This window comes from Panulirus ornatus, chromosome 1 (genome assembly GCF_036320965.1).
Source record: "Panulirus ornatus isolate Po-2019 chromosome 1, ASM3632096v1, whole genome shotgun sequence".
Taxonomy (NCBI): domain Eukaryota; kingdom Metazoa; phylum Arthropoda; class Malacostraca; order Decapoda; family Palinuridae; genus Panulirus; species Panulirus ornatus.
The window spans coordinates 12,851,702-12,869,318 of NC_092224.1; the positions used below are offsets into that span (position 1 = coordinate 12,851,702).

The 17,617-nt window shown below is 43.8% G+C and overlaps 1 protein-coding gene across 4 annotated transcripts in view; it reads left to right on the top strand.

Moving 5' to 3' along the window:
• fab1 (fab1 kinase) overlaps positions 1–17,617 on the top strand; it is a 1,098,541-nt gene that overhangs the window by 646,518 nt on the left and 434,406 nt on the right. The gene's annotated exons all lie outside the window — the stretch shown is intronic.

Genomic DNA, 17,617 nt, shown 5'->3' on the forward strand with positions numbered 1-17,617 from the left:
TGGAAGGTCTTAAGAGTATATAGTATGGAAGGTAAGTTGCTAGAAGCAGTGAAAAGCTTTTGCCAAGGATGTAAAACATGTGTACGAGTAGGAAGAGAGGAGAGTGATTGGTTCCCAGTGAAGGTTGGTTTGTGGCAGGGGTGTGTGATGTCCCCATGGTTCTTTAATTTGTTCATGGATGGGGTGGTTAGGGAGGTAAATGCAAGAGTTTTGGATTGAGGGCCAAACATGCAGTTTGTTGGGGATGAGAGGGCCTGGGAAGTGAGTCAGTTGTTGTTTGCTGATGATACAGCTCTGGTGGCTGATTTGAGGGAGAAACTGCATGGTGACTGAGTTTGGAAAAGTGTAAGAAAGGAGAAAGTTGATTGTAAATATGAATAAGAGCAAGGTTTTTAGGCTCAGTAGGGTTGAGGAACAATTAATTGGGATGTAAGTTTGAATGGAGAAAAATTGGAGGAAGTGAAGTGTTTCAGATATGTGGAAGTGGACTTAGCAGCAAATGGAACTATGGAAGCGGAAGTGGGTCACAGGATGGGGGAGGATGCAAAGGTTTTGGGAGTGTTGAAGAATGTGTGGAAGGAGAGAATTTTATCTCAGAGAGCAAACATGGGTATGTTTGAAGGAATAGTAGTTCCAACAATATTATATGGTTGCGAGGCATGGACTATAGATAGGGTTGTACCGAGGAGGATGGATGTGTTGGAAATGAAATGTTTGAGGACAATATATGGTGTGAGTTGGTTTGATCAAGTAAGTGATGAAAGGGTAGGAGAGATGTGTGGAAATAAAAGGAGTGTGGTTGAGAGAGCAGAAGAGGGTGTGTTGAAATAGTCTTGACATATGGAGAGAATGAGTGAGGAAAGATTAACAAAGAGGATATTTGTGTCAGAGGTGGAGAGAACAAGAAGTAGAAGACCGAACTGAAGGTGGAAGGATGGAGTGAAAAAGATTTTGAGCGATCAGGGCCTGAACATACAAGAAGGAGGAAGGCATGCAAGGAATAGAGTGAATTGGAACAATATGGTTTTCTAGGGTTGACATACTGTCAGTGGACTGAACCAGGGCATGTTATAAAAGAAAGTGGCAAGTGGTTAAGAGTTGAAAAAGAGGCAAGTGAGAGTTGGGGTAAGAGAGTATCATTAGATTTTAGGGAGAATAAAAAAGATGTTTTGGAAGGAGGTAAATAACGTGCATAGGACAAGAGGACTAATGGGAACACTGGTGAAGGGGTTGGGTGGGAAAGTGATAACAGGTAGTGATGGAGTTAGGAAATGGAGTGAGTATTTTGAAGGTTTGTTGAATGTGTTTGATGACACAGTGGCATATATAGGGTGTTTTGGTTTGGGTGGTGTGTGAAGTGAGAGGGTTAGGGAGAATGGTTTGGTGAAGAGAGAAGAGGTAGTGAAAGCTTTGTGGAAGATGAAATCCGGCATGTGGGTGGGGTTGGATGGTATTGCAATGGAATTTATCAAAAGCGCGGGTGACTGTGTTGTTGATTGGCTGGTAAGGATATTCAGTGTGTGTATAGTTCATGGTGAAGTGCCTGAGGATTGGTGGAATTCATGCATAGTGCTAATGTACAAAGGCAAAGGGGATTAAGGTGAATGTTCAAATTACAGAGGTGTAAGTTTGTTGAGTATTCCTGGGAAATTGTCTGGCAGGATATTGATTGAGAGGGTAAAGGCATGTACAGAGGATCAGATTGGGGAAGAGCAGTGTGGTTTGAGGAGTGGTAGAGGATGTGTGGATCAGGTGTTTGCTTTGAAGAATGTGAGAAATGCTTAGAAAAACAGATGGATTTGTATGTAGCATTTATGGATCTGGAGAAGGCATCTGATAGGGTTGATACAGATGCTTTGTGGATGGTATTAAGAGTATATGGTGTGGCAGGTAAGTTGCAACAAGCAGCAAAAAGCTTTTACCAAGGATGTAAGGCATGTGTACGAGTAGGAAGAGAGGAGAGTGATTGGTTCTCAGTGAATGTCAGTTTGTGGCAAGGGTGCATAATGTCTCCATGGTTGTTTAATTTGTTTATGGATGGAGTGGTTAGGGAGGTGAGAGCAAGAGTTTTGGAGAGAGGGGCAAGTATGCAGTCTGTTGTGGATGAGAGGGCTCGGGAAGTGAGTCAGTTGTTGTTCGCTGATGACACAGCGCTGGTGGCTGATTTCGGCGAGAAACTGAAGAAGGTGGTAACTGAGTTTGGTGAAGTGTGTGAAAGAAGAAAGTTAGGAGTAAATGTGAATAAGAACAAGGTAATTAGGTTCAGTAGGGTTGAGGAACAAGTTAATTGGGAGGTAAGTTTGAATGGAGAAAAACTGGAAGAAGCAAAGTGTTTTAGATATCAGGGAGTGGATTTAACAGCGGATGGGACCATGGAAATTGAAGTGAGTCACAGGATGGGGGAGGGAGTGAAGATTCTGGGAGCATTGACGAATGTGTGGAAGGCGAGAACATTATCTCAAGAGTGCAAAAATGGCTATGTTTGATGGAATAGTGGTTCCAACAATGTTATATAGTTGTGAGGCATGGGTTGCACAGAGGAGGGCAGATGTGTTGGAAATGAAATGTCAGAACAATCTGCGGTGTGAGATGGTTTGATCGAGTAAGTAATGAAAGGGTAAGAGAGATATGTGGTAATTAAAAGAGGTAAATAAAGTGCGTAAGACAAAGGAGCAAATGGGAACTTCAGTGAAGGGGGCTAATGGGGAGGTGATAACAAGTAGTGGTGATGTGAGAAGGAGATGGAGTGAGTATTTTGAAGGTTTGTTGAATGTGTTTGATGATAGAGTGGCAGATATAGGATGTTTTGCCAGAGGTGGTGTGCAAAGTGAGAGGGTTAGGGAAAATGGTTTGGTAAACAGAGAAGAGGTAGTAAAAGCTTTGCGGAAGATGAAAGCCGGCAAGGCAGCAGGTTTGGATGGTATTGCAGTGGAATTTATTAAAAAAGGGGGTGACTGTATTGTTGACTGGTTGGTAAGGTTATTTAATGTATGTATGACTCATGGTGAGGTGCCTGAGGATTGGCGGAATGCTTGCATAGTGCCATTGTACAAAGGCAAAGGGGATAAGAGTGAGTGCTCAAATTACAGAGGTATAAGTTTGTTGAGTATTCCTGGTAGATTATATGGGAGGGTATTGATTGAGAGGGTGAAGGCATGTACAGAGCATCAGATTGGGGAAGAGCAGTGTGGTTTCAGAAGTGGTAGAGGATGTGTGGATCAGGTGTTTGCTTTGAAGAATGTATGTGAGAAATACTTAGAAAAGCAAATGGATTTGTATGTAGCATTAATGGATCTGGAGAAGGCGTATGATAGAGTTGATAGAGATGCTCTGTGGAAGGTACTAAGAATATATGGTGTGGGAGGCAAGTTGTTAGAAGCAGTAAAAAGTGTAAGGCATGTGTACGTGTAGGAAGAGAGGAAAGTGATTGGTTCTCAGTGAATGTAGGTTTGCGGTAGGGGTGTGTGATGTCTCCATGGTTGTTTAATTTGTTTATGGATGGGGTTGTTAGGGAGGTGAATGCAAGAGTTTTGGAAAGAGGGGCAAGTATGCAGTCTGTTGTGGATGAGAGAGCTTGGGAAGTGAGTCAGTTGTTGTTCGCTTATGATACAGCCTTGGTGGCTGATTCATGTGAGAAACTGCAGAAGCTGGTGACTGAGTTTGGTAAAGTGTGTGAAAGAAGAAAGTTAAGAGTAAATGTGAATAAGAGCAAGGTTATTAGGTACAGTAGGGTTGAGGGTCAAGTCAATTGGGAGGTAAGTTTGAATGGAGAAAAACTGGAGGAAGTAAAGTGTTTTAGATATCTGGGAGTGGAGCTGGCAGCGGATGGAACCATGGAAGCAGAAGTAAATCATAGGGTGGGTTAGGGGGCGAAAATCCTAGGAGCCTTGAAGAATGTGTCGAAGTCGAGAACATTATCTCGTAAAGCAAAAATGGGTATGTTTGAAGGAATAGTGGTTCCAACAATGTTGTATAGTTGCGAGGCGTGGGCTATGGATAGACTTGTGCGCAGGAGGGTGGATGTGCTGGAAATGAGATGTTTGAGGACAATATGTGGTGTGAGGTGGTTTGATCGAGTAAGTAATGTAAGGGTAAGAGAGATGTGTGGAAATAAAAAGAGCGTGGTTGAGAGAGCAGAAGAGGGTGTTTTAAATAGTTTAGGCACATGGAGAGAATGAGTGAGGAAAGATTGACCAAGAGAATATATGTGTCGGAGGAGGGAACGAGGAGAAGTGGGAGACCAAATTGGAGGTGGAAAGATGGAGTGAAAAAGATTTTGAGTGATCGGGGCCTGAACATGCAGGAGGGTGAAAGGCATGCAAGGAATAGTGTGAATTGGATCGATTTGGTATACCGGGGTCGATGTGCTGTCAGTGGATTGAATCAGGGAATGTGAAGCATCTGGGGTAAACCATGGAAAGTTCTGTGGGGCCTGGATGTGGAGAGGGAGCTGTGGTTTCGGGCATTATTGCATGACAGCTGGAGACTGAATGTGAGCGAATGGGGCCTTTGTTGTCTTTTCCTGGTGCTGCCTCGCGCTCATGAGGGGGGAGGGGGATGTTATTCCGTGTGTGGCGGGGTGACGATGGGGGTGAGTAGGGGCAGACAGTGTGAATTGTGTGCATGTGTGTATTGTGTGTGTCTGTGTGTGTATATATGTGTGTACGTTGGGATGTGTGGGTGTGTATGTTTGTGTGTGTGGACGTGTGTGTGTGCATGTGTGTGGGGGTGGGTTGGGCCATTTCTTTCGTCTGTTTCCTTGTGCTACCTCGCAGGCGCGGGAGACAGCGACAAAGCAAAATAAAATAAATGAATAAATAAAAAGAGTATGGGTGAGAGAGCAGAAGAGGGTGTGTTGAGCGATCAGGGCCTGAACATCCAGGAGGGTGAAAGGCATGCTAGAAACAGAGTGAATTGGAACAGTGTGTTATGTTATACCGAGGTGGATGTGCTGTCAATGGATTGAACCAGGGCATGTGAAGCATCTGGGGTAAACCATGGAAAGTTTTGTGGGGCCTGGTGGTGGAAAGAGAGCTGTAGTTTTCGTGCATTACACATGACAGCTAGAGACTGAGTGTGAACGAATGTGGCCTTTGTTGACTTTTCCTAGTGCTGCCTTGGGTGTGCGCAGAGGGAGGGTGGTGCCAATTCATGTGTGGTGGGACGGCAATGGGAAGGGATGAAGGCAGCAAGTATGAATATGTATTATTATATTCTTATATTACACTTTGTCGCTGTCTCCCGTGTTTGTGAGGTATTGCAAGGAAAAAGATGAAAGAATGGCCCAACTCACCCACATATACATGTATATACATATATGTCCACACACGCACATATACACACCCATACATTTTAATGTATACATATATATACATACACATACATATGTATATATATGTGTAAAAAAAAAAAAAAAAAGAAAAAAAAAAAGGAGAGATAGGTAGTATGTTTGAGGAAAGGAACCTGGATGTTTTGGCTCTGAGTGAAACGAAGCTCAAGGGTAAAGGGGAAGAGTGGTTTGGGAATGTCTGGGGAGTAAAGTCAGGGGTTAGTGAGAGGACAAGAGCAAGGGAAGGAGTAGCAATACTACTGAAACAGGAGTTGTGGGAGTATGTGATAGAGTGTAAGAAAGTAAATTCTCGATTAATATGGGTAAAACTGAAAGTTGATGGAGAGAGGTGGGTGATTATTGGTGCATATGCACCTGGGCATGAGAAGAAAGATCAAGAGAGGCAAGTGTTTTGGGAGCAGCTGAATGAGTGTGTTAGTGGTTTTGATGCACGAGACCGGGTTATAGTGATGGGTGATTTGAATGCAAAGGTGAGTAATGTGGCAGTTGAGGGAATAATTGGTATACATGGGGTGTTCAGTGTTGTAAATGGAAATGGTGAAGAGCTTGTAGATTTATGTGCTGAAAAAGGACTGATGATTGGGAATACCTGGTTTAAAAAGCGAGATATACATAAGTATACTTATGTAAGTAGGAGAGATGGCCAGAGAGCGTTATTGGATTACGTGTTAATTGACAGGCGTGCGAAAGAGAGACTTTTGGATGTTAATGTACTGAGAGGTGCAACTGGAGGGATGTCTGATCATTATCTTGTGGAGGCTAAGGTGAAGATTTGTATGGGTTTTCAGAAAAGAAGAGTGAATGTTGGGGTGAAGAGGGTGGTGAGAGTAAGTGAGCTTGAGAAGGAGACCTGTGTGAGGAAGTACCAGGAGAGACTGAGTACAGAATGGAAAAAGGTGAGAACAATGGAAGCAAGGGGAGTGGGGGAGGAATGGGATGTATTTAGGGAATCAGTGATGGATTGCGCAAAAGATGCTTGTGGCATGAGAAGAGTGGGAGGTGGATTGATTAGAAAGGGTAGTGAGTGGTGGGATGAAGAAGTAAGAGTATTAGTGAAAGAGAAGAGAGAGGCATTTGGACGATTTTTGCAGGGAAAAAATGCAATTGAGTGGGAGATGTATAAAAGAAAGAGACAGGAGGTCAAGAGAAAAGTGCAAGAGGGGAAAAAAAGGGCAAATGAGAGTTGGGGTGAGAGAGTATCATTAAATTTTAGGGAGAATAAAAAGATGTTCTGGAAGGAGGTAAATAAAGTGCATAAGACAAGGGAGCAAATGGGAACTTCAGTGAAGGGCGCAAATGGGGAGGTGATAACAAGTAGTGGTGATGTGAGGAGATGGAGTGAGTATTTTGAAGGTTTGTTGAATGTGTTTGATGATAGAGTGGCAGATATAGGGTGTTTTGGTCGAGGTGGTGTGCAAAGTGAGAGGGTTAGGGAAAATGATTTGGTAAACAGAGAAGAGGTAGTGAAAGCTTTGCGGAAGATGAAAGCCAGCAAGGCAGCAGGTTTGGATGGTATTGCAGTGGAATTGATTAAAAAAGGGGGTGACTGTATTGTTGACTGGTTGGTAAGGTTATTTAATGTATGTATGACTCATGGTGAGGTGCCTGAGGATTGGCGGAATGCGTGCATAGTGCCATTGTACAAAGGCAAAGGGGATAAGAGTGAGTGCTCAAATTACAGAGGTATAAGTTTGTTGAGTATTCCTGGTAAATTATATGGGAGGGTATTGATTGAGAGGGTGAAGGCATGTACAGAGCATCAGATTGGGGAAGAGCAGTGTGGTTTCAGAAGTGGTAGAGGATGTGTGGATCAGGTGTTTGCTTTGAAGAGTGTATGTGAGAAATACTTAGAAAAGCAAATGGATTTGTATGTAGCATTTATGGATCTGGAGAAGGCATATGATAGAGTTGATAGAGATGCTCTGTGGAAGGTATTAAGAATATATGGTGTGGGAGGAAAGTTGTTAGAAGCAGTGAAAAGTTTTTATCGAGGATGTAAGGCATGTGTACGTGTAGGAAGAGAGGAAAGTGATTGGTTCTCAGTGAATGTAGGTTTGCGGCAGGGGTGTGTGATGTCTCCATGGTTGTTTAATTTGTTTATGGATGGGGTTGTTAGGGAGGTAAATGCAAGAGTTTTGGAAAGAGGGGCAAGTATGAAGTCTGTTGGGGATGAGAGAGCTTGGGAAGTGAGTCAGTTGTTGTTCGCTGATGATACAGCGCTGGTGGCTGATTCATGTGAGAAACTGCAGAAGCTGGTGACTGAGTTTGGTAAAGTGTGTGGAAGAAGAAAGTTAAGAGTAAATGTGAATAAGAGCAAGGTTATTAGGTACAGTAGGGTTGAGGGTCAAGTCAATTGGGAGGTGAGTTTGATTGGAGAAAAACTGGAGGAAGTGAAGTGTTTTAGATATCTGGGAGTGGATCTGGCAGCGGATGGAACCATGGAAGCGGAAGTGGATCATAGGGTGGGGGAGGGGGCGAAAATTCTGGGGGCCTTGAAGAATGTGTGGAAGTCGAGAACATTATCTCGGAAAGCAAAAATGGGTATGTTTGAAGGAATAGTGGTTCAAACAATGTTGTATGGTTGCAAGGCGTGGGCTATGGATAGAGTTGTGCGCAGGAGGATGGATGTGCTGGAAATGAGATGTTTGAGGACAATGTGTGGTGTGAGGTGGTTTGATCGAGTGAGTAACGTAAGGGTAAGAGAGATGTTTGGAAAAAAAAGAGCGTGGTTGAGAGAGCAGAAGAGGGTGTTTTGAAGTGGTTTGGGCACATGGAGAGGATGAGTGAGGAAAGATTGACCAAGAGGATATATGTGTCGGAGGTGGAGGGAGCAAGGAGAAGAGGGAGACCAAATTGGAGGTGGAAAGATGGAGTGAAAAAGATTTTGTGTGATCAGGGCCTGAACATGCAGGAGGGTGAAAGGAGGGCAAGGAATAGAGTGAATTGGAGCGATGTGGTATACCGGGGTTGACGTGCTGTCAGTGGATTGAATCGGGGCATGTGAAGTGTCTGGGGTAAAGCATGGAAAGCTTTGTAGGTATGTATATTTGCATGTGTGGACGTATGTATATACATGTGTATGGGGGGGTTGGGCCATTTCTTTCGTCTGTTTCCTTGCGCTACCTCGCAAACGCGGGAGACAGCGACAAAGTATAAAAAAAAAAAAAAATGTGTAATTCACTAAAACTAGCTCTCTTTCCACATCCAGGCCCCACAAAATTTCCCATGGTTTACCCCAGATGCTTCGAATGCCTTGGTTCAATCTGACAGCACATCAACCCTGGTATACCACATCCTTCCAATTCACTCTAACCTTGCACGTCTTTCACCCTCCTGTATGTACAGGCCCTGATTGCTCAAAATCTTTTTCACTCCATCACTCCACCTCCAATTTGGTCTCCTGCTTCTCATTCCCTCCACCTCTGACATATATATTCCCTTAGTCAACCTCTCCTCACTCACTCTCCATATGACCAAACCACCCAACACACCCTCTTCTGCTCTCTCAAACACACTCCCCTTAGCACCACACACCCCTCCCACCCCTTCACTATCTACCCAATCAAACCACCTCACACCACATACCATTCTCAAACATTTCATCTCCAAGACATCCACCCTCCTCTGCACAACCCCATCTATGGCCCATGCCTCACAACCACATAACACCATTAGAACCACTATTTCCTCAAACACACCCATTTTTTATTCTTCGGGATGACGTTCTCACCTTCCACACACTCTTCAATGCTCCCAGAAAATTCAGCCCCTCTCCCACCCAGTGACTCACTTCCGCCTCCATGGTTCCATTCACTGCTAAGTCCACTCCCAGATATCTAAAACACTTCGCTTCCTCCAGTTTTGCTCCATTCAAACCTACCTCCCAATCAACTTGTCCCTCAACCATACTGAACCTATCAACCTTGCTCTTATTCACATTTACTCTCAACTTTCTTCTTTCACACACTTTACCACACTCAGTCGTCAAATGTCTGCAGTTTCTCATTTCGAATCTCACCCTCCACACATTCCTCAATGCTCCCAGAACCCCCGCCCCCTCCCCCACCCCACAACTCTCTTTCGTTTCCATGGCTCCATACATTGACAGATCCACTCCCAGATATGTAAAAGTTTTTCTTCATTCAAACTCACATCCCAGTTAACTTGTCGCTCAACCCTACTGAACCTAATAACCTTGTCCCTATTCACATTTACTTTCAGCTTTCCCTTTTCATACATTGTACCAAACTCCGTCACCAACTTCTGCAGCTTCTCACCCGAATCAGCCACCAGTGCTTTATCGTCAGCAAACAACTGACTCACTTCCCAAACCCTCTCGTCACAACAGACTGCATACCTGCCCCTCTCACCAAAGCTCCCACCTTCACCTACCTAATCACCACATCCATAAACAAATTAAACAACCATGGAGACATCACACACCCCTGCTGCAAACCGACATTCACTGGGAACCAATCACTTTCTTCTCTTCCTACTCTTACACATGCCTTACATCCTTGGTAAAAACTTTTCACTGGTTCCAGCAACTTACCTCCTACACCACATATTTCCAATATATCCCTGGGGACTGGGTAGAAAGAATACTTCCCACGTATTCCCTGCTTGTCGTAGAAGGCGACTAAAAGGGGAGGGTGCGGAGGGCTGGAAATCCTCCTTTCTCTTTTTTTAATTTTTCAAAAGAAGGAACAGAGAAGGGGGCTAAATGAGGATATTCCCTCTGTGGCTGAGTCCCCTGTTCTTGACACTACCTTGCTAATGTGGGAAATAGCGAATATGTATAGAAAAAAATATTTTTTTTTTTTTTTATACTTTGTCGCTGTCTCCCGCGTTTGCGAGGTAGCGCAAGGAAACAGACGAAAGAAATGGCCCAACCCCCCCCATACACATGTATATACATACGTCCACACACGCAAATATACATACCTACACAGCTTTCCATGGTTTACCCCAGACGCTTCACATGCCCCGATTCAATCCACTGACAGCACGTCAACCCCGGTATACCACATCGCTCCAATTCACTCTATTCCTTGCCCTCCTTTCACCCTCCTGCATGTTCAGGCCCCGATCACACAAAATCTTTTTCACTCCATCTTTCCACCTCCAATTTGGTCTCCCTCTTCTCCTCGTTCCCTCCACCTCCGACACATATATCCTCTTGGTCAATCTTTCCTCACTCATTCTCTCCATGTGCCCAAACCACTTCAAAACACCCTCTTCTGCTCTCTCAACCACGCTCTTTTTATTTCCACACATCTCTCTTACCCTTACGTTACTCACTCGATCAAACCACCTCACACCACACATTGTCCTCAAACATCTCATTTCCAGCACATCCATCCTCCTGCACACAACTCTATCCATAGCCCACGCCTCGCAACCATACAACATTGTTTGAACCACTATTCCTTCAAACATACCCATTTTTGCTTTCCGAGATAATGTTCTCGACTTCCACACATTCTTCAAGGCCCCCAGAATTTTCGCCCCCTCCCCCACCCTATGATCCACTTCCGCTTCCATGGTTCCATCCGCTGCCAGATCCACTCCCAGATATCTAAAACACTTCACTTCCTCCAGTTTTTCTCCATTCAAACTCACCTCCCAATTGACTTGACCCTCAACCCTACTGTACCTAATAACCTTGCTCTTATTCACATTTACTCTTAACTTTCTTCTTCCACACACTTTACCAAACTCAGTCACCAGCTTCTGCAGTTTCTCACATGAATCAGCCACCAGCGCTGTATCATCAGCGAACAACAACTGACTCACTTCCCAAGCTCTCTCATCCCCAACAGACTTCATACTTGCCCCTCTTTCCAAAACTCTTGCATTTACCTCCCTAACAACCCCATCCATAAACAAATTAAACAACCATGGAGACATCACACACTCCTGCCGCAAACCTACATTCACTGAGAACCAATCACTTTCCTCTCTTCCTACACGTACACATGCCTTACATCCTCGATAAAAACTTTTCACTGCTTCTAACAACTTTCCTCCCACACCATATATTCTTAATACCTTCCACAGAGCATCTCTATCAACTCTATCATATGCCTTCTCCAGATCCATAAATGCTACATACAAATCCATTTGCTTTTCTAAGTATTTCTCACATACATTCTTCAAAGCAAACACCTAATCCACACATCCTCTACCACTTCTGAAACCACACTGCTCTTCCCCAATCTGATGCTCTGTACATGCCTTCACCCTCTCAATCAATACCCTCCCATATAATTTACCAGGAATACTCAACAAACTTATACCTCTGTAATTTGAGCACTCACTCTTATCCCCTTTATGTGAATAAGAGCAAGGTTATTAGGTACAGTAGGGTTGAGGGTCAAGTCAATTGGGAGGTGAGTTTGAATGGAGAAAAACTGGAGGAAGTGAAGTGTTTTAGATATCTGGGAGTGGATCTGGCAGCGGATGGAACCATGGAAGCGGAAGTGGATCATAGGGTGGGGGAGGGGGCGAAAATTCTGGGGGCCTTGAAGAATGTGTGGAAGTCGAGAACATTATCTCGGAAAGCAAAAATGGGTATGTTTGAAGGAATAGTGGTTCAAACAATGTTGTATGGTTGCGAGGCGTGGGCTATGGATAGAGTTGTGCGCAGGAGGATGGATGTGCTGGAAATGAGATGTTTGAGGACAATGTGTGGTGTGAGGTGGTTTGATCGAGTGAGTAACGTAAGGGTAAGAGAGATGTGTGGAAATAAAAAGAGCGTGGTTGAGAGAGCAGAAGAGGGTGTTTTGAAGTGGTTTGGGCACATGGAGAGGATGAGTGAGGAAAGATTGACCAAGAGGATATATGTGTCGGAGGTGGAGGGAGCAAGGAGAAGAGGGAGACCAAATTGGAGGTGGAAAGATGGAGTGAAAGAGATTTTGTGTGATCGGGGCCTGAACATGCAGGAGGGTGAAAGGAGGGCAAGGAATAGAGTGAATTGGAGCGATGTGGTATACCGGGGTTGACGTGCTGTCAGTGGATTGAATCAAGGCATGTGAAGCGTCTGGGGTAAAGCATGGAAAGCTGTGTAGGTATGTATATTTGTGTGTGTGGACGTATGTATATACATGTGTATGGGGGGGGTTGGGCCATTTCTTTCGTCTGTTTCCTTGCGCTACCTCGCAAACGCGGGAGACAGCGACAAAGTAAAAAAAAAAAAAAAAAATTATACTTTATCACTGTCTCCTGCGTTAGCGAGGAAACGTAAGGTAACATATGAAAGAATGACCCAACATACCCACATATGCATGTATATACATACACGCCCACACACGCACATATACATACCTATACATTTCAACATACACATACATATACATACACAGACATATACATACATATATACACATGGGGATAGGGGAGAAAGAATACTTCCCATGCATTCCCAACGTGCTGTACAATGCGAGTAAAGGGGACGGGAGAAGGAGGCTAGAAACCTTCCCCTCCTCATGTTTTAACTTTCTAAAAGGGGTCATGGAAGGAGTCATGTGGGGAGTGCTCATCCTCCTCGAAGGCTCAGATTAGGGTGTTTAAATGTGCTTGGATGTAACCAAAATGAGAAAAAAGGAGAGATAAGTAGTATGTTTGAGGAAAGGAACCTGGATGTTCTGGCTCTGAGTTAAACGAAGCTCAAGGGTAAAGGTGAAGAGTGGTTTGTGAATGTTTTGGGAGTAAAGTCAGGGGTTGGTGAGAGAACAAGAGCAAAGGAAGGAGTAGCACTACTCCTGAAACAGGAGTTGTGGGAGTATATGATAGAGTGTAAGAAAGTAAACTCTAGATTGATATGGGTAAAACTAAAAGTGGATGGAGAGAGATGGGTGATTATTGGTGCCTATGCACCTGGTCATGAGAACAAAGGTCATGAGAGGCAAGTGTTTTGGGAGCAGCTGCGTGAGTGTGTTAGCAGTATTGATGCATGATACCGGGTTATAGTGATGGGTGATTTGAATGCAAAGGTGAGTAAATGTGGCAGTTGAGGGAATAATTGGTTTACATGGGGTGTTCAGTGTTGTAAATGGAAATGGTGAAGAGCTTGTATGAAAAAGGACTGGTGATTGGGAATACCTGGTTTAAAAGGAGATATAAATAAGTATACGTATGTAAGTTGGAGAGATGGCCAGAGAGTGTTATTGGATTACGTATTAATTGATAGGCACGTAAAAGAGAGACATTTGGATGTTAATGTGCTGAGAGGAGCAACTGGAGGGATGTCTGATCATTATTTTGTGGAGGCGAAGAAAATAAGAGAGGGGGTGAAGAGAGTGGTGAGAGTAAGTGAGCTTGGGAAGGAGACCTGTGTGAGGAAGTACCAGGAAAGACTGAGTGCAGAATGGATAGAGGTGAGAACAAAGCATGTAAGGGGAGTGGGGGAAGAATGGGGTGTATCTAGGGAAGCAGTGATGGCTTGCGCAAAAGATGCTTGTGGCATGAGAAGCATGGGAGGTGGGGAGATTAGAAAGGGTATAGAGTGATGGGATGAAGTAAGATTATTAGTAAAAGAGAAGAGAGAGACATTTGGATGATCTTTGCAGGGAAATAATGGAAATGACTGGGAGATGTATAAAACAAAGAGGCAGGAGGTCAAGAGAAAGGTGCAAGAGGTGAAAAAGAAGCCAAATAAATGTTGGGGTGAGAGAGTAGCATTAAATTCTAGGGAGAATAAAGAGATGTTTTGGAAGGAGGGAAATAAAGTACATAAGAAAATAGAACAAATGGGAACATTGGTGAAGGGGGCTAATGGGGAGGTAATAACAAGTAGTGGTGATGTGAGAAGGAGATGGAGTGAGTATTTTGAAGGTTTGTTGAATGTGTTAGATGATAGAGTGACAGATATAGGGTGTATTGGTTGAGGTGGTGTGTGAAGTGAGAGGGTCAGGGAAAATGGATTGCTAAACAGAGAAGAGGTAGTGAAAGCTTTGCGGAAGATGAAAGCTGGCAAGGTGGTGGGTTTGGATGGTATTGCAGTGAAATTTACTTAAAAAATAGGGGTGAATGTGTGGTTGACTGGTTGGTGAGGATATTCAATGTATGTAGTATGGCCAGTGGTGAAGTGCCTGAGGATTGGCAGAATGCATGCATAGTGCCATCACACAAAGGCAAAGGGGGATAAAGGTGAGTGTTCATATTACAGAGGTATAAGTTTGTTGAGTATTCCTGGTAAATTATATGGGCAGGTACTGATTGAGAGGGTGAAGGCATGTACAGAGCATCAGATTGGGGAAGAGCAGTGTGGTTTCAGAAGTGGTAGAGGATGTATGGATCAGGTGATTGCTTTGAAGAATGTATGTGAGAAATATTTAGAAAAACAAATGGATTTGTGTGTAGCATTTATGGATCTGGAGAAGGCATATGATAGAATTGATAGAGATGCTCTGTGGGAGGTATTAAGAGTATATGGTGTGGAAGGTAAGTTGCTAGAAGCAGTGAAAAGTTTTTATCGAGGATGTAAGGCATGTATATGAGTAGGAAGAGAGGAAAGTGATTGGTTCTCAGTGAATGTCGGTTTACAACAGGGGTGTGTGATATCTCCAAGGTTGTTTAATCTGTTTATGGATGGGGCTGTTAGTGAGGTGAATGCAAGAGTTTTGGAAAGAGGGGCAAGTATGCAGTTTGTTGTGGAAGAGAAGGCTTGGGAAGTGAGTCAGTTGTTGTTCACTGATGATACAGTGCTGGTGGCTGATTAGGGTGAGAAACTGCAGAAGCTGGTGAGTGAGTTTGGTAAAGTGTGTGAAAGAAGAAAGCTGAGAGTAAATGTCAGTAAGAGCAAGGTTATTAGGTACAGTAGGGTTGAGGGTCAAGTCAATTGTGAGGTAAGTTTGAATGGAGAAAAACTAGAAAAAGTGAAGTGTTTTAGATATCTGGGAGCGGATTTAGCAGCAGATGGAACCATGGAAGTGGAAGTGAGTCACAGGGGGGGGGGGGGGAAGGGGGGGGGGTGTAAGTTCTGGGAGCATTGAAGAATGTGTAGAAGGCGAGAACGTTATTTCTGAAAGCAAAAATGGGTATGTTTGAAGGAATAGTGGTTCCAACAATATTATATGGTTGTGAGGATTGGGCTATAGATAGGGCTGAGTGGAGGAGGGTGGATGTGTTGGAAATGAGATGTTTGAGGACAATATGTGGTGTGAGGTGGTTTGATCGAGTAAGTAATGAAAAGGTATGAGAGATGTGTGGCAATAGAGTGTGGTTGAGAGAGCAGAAGAGGGTGTATTGAAATGGTTTGGTCACCTGGAGGGAATGAGTGAAGAAACATTGATAAAGAGGATATATGTGTCAGAGGTTGAGGGATCGAGGAAAAGGGGGGGGGACCAAATTGGAGGTGGAAAGATGGAGTGAAAAAGATTTTGAGCAATCGGGGCCTGAACATGCAGGAGGTGAATGGCATGCAAGGAATAGAGTGAAATGGAACGATGTGGTATACTGGGGTTGACGTGCTGTTAATGGATTGAACCAGGGCATGTGAAGCATCTGGGGTAAACATGGAAAGTTTTGTGGGACCTAGATATGGAATGGGAGCTGTGGTTTCACTGTATTATACATGACAGCTGGAGACTGAGTGTGAATGAATGTGGCCTTTGTTGTCTTTTCCTAGCGCTACCTCGCATGCGTGTGGGGGGAGGGGGATGTTATTTCAAGTGTGGCGGGGTGGCGACGGGAATGAATAAAGGCAGCAAGTCTGAATTATGTACATATGTATATCTATATACATATGTATATACCTTTCTAACGCAGGAGACAGCAAAATGTATGAATAAAAATTTTTTATTATTTATTTATTTATCAAACATTGATGCTATCTTCCGCGTTAGTGAGGTAGTGCAAGGAAACAGATGAAAGAATGGCCCAACCCACCCATATACACAAATATATACCTACACACCCACACACTCTCATATACATACCTATACATACACAGACATATATATATATATATATATATATATATATATATATATATATATATATATATATATATATATATACACGTGTACATATTCATACATGCTGCCTTCACCCCTTCCCACCGCCACCCCACCACACATGAAATGGCACCCCCCTCCCTCTGTGTGTGCGCTGTCATGTATAATGCACTGAAACCACAGCTCCTTTCCACATCCAGGCCCCACAGAACTTTCCATGGTTTACCCCAGGCGCTTCACATGCCCTGGTTCAATCCACTGACAGCATGTCGACCACGGTATACCACATCGTTTCATTTCACTCTATTCCTTGCACGCCTTTCACCCTCCTGCATGTCCAGACCCCGATCTCTCAAAATCTTTTGCACTCCATCTTTTCACCTCCAATTTGGTCTCCCACTTCTCGCTCCCTCCACCTCAGACACATATATCCTCTCAGTCAATCTTTCCTCATTCATTCTCTCCATGTGACCAAACCACTTCAAAACACTCTCTTCTGCTCTCTAAATCACACTCTTTCTATTACCACACATCTCTCTTACCCTTTCAGTACTTACTCGATCAAACCACCTCACACCACATATTGTCCTCAAACATCTCATTTCCAGCACATCCACCCTCCTCCGCACAATTCTATCTATAGCCCATGCCTCGCAACCATATAACATTGTTGGAACCACTATTCCTTCAAACATACCCATTTATTGCTTTCCAAGTTAACGTTCTCGACTTTCACACATTTTTCAACGCTCCCAGAACTTTCGCCCCCTCCCCCACCCTATGATTCATTCCTGATTCCATGGTTCCATCCGCTGCCAAATCCACTCCCAGATATCTATAAGACTTCTTTTCCTCCAGTTTTTCTCCATTCAAACTTGCCTCCCAATGTCAATGGCCTCTCAATGGACTGAACCAGGACATGTAAAACATCTTGGGTAAACCATGGAAAGGTCTGTGAGGCCTGGATGTAGATAGGGAGCTGTGGTTTCAGTGCATTACACATGACAGCTAGAGAGTGAGTGTGAATGAATGTGGCCTTTTTTTGTCTGTTTTCCTGGCACTACCTCACTGAAGCAGGGGATAGTGATGCTATTTCCTGTGGGACATGGTAGCAACAGGAATGGATGAAAGCAAGCAAGTATGAATATGTACATGTGTATATATGTATATCTCTGTGTATATGTATGTATATGTGTGTATGCTACGTGTATGTGCATGTATGAGTGTTTATGTATATATATGTGTGTATATGAGTGGATGGGCCATTCTTCATCAGTTTCCTAGCACTACCTCACTGATGTGGGAAACA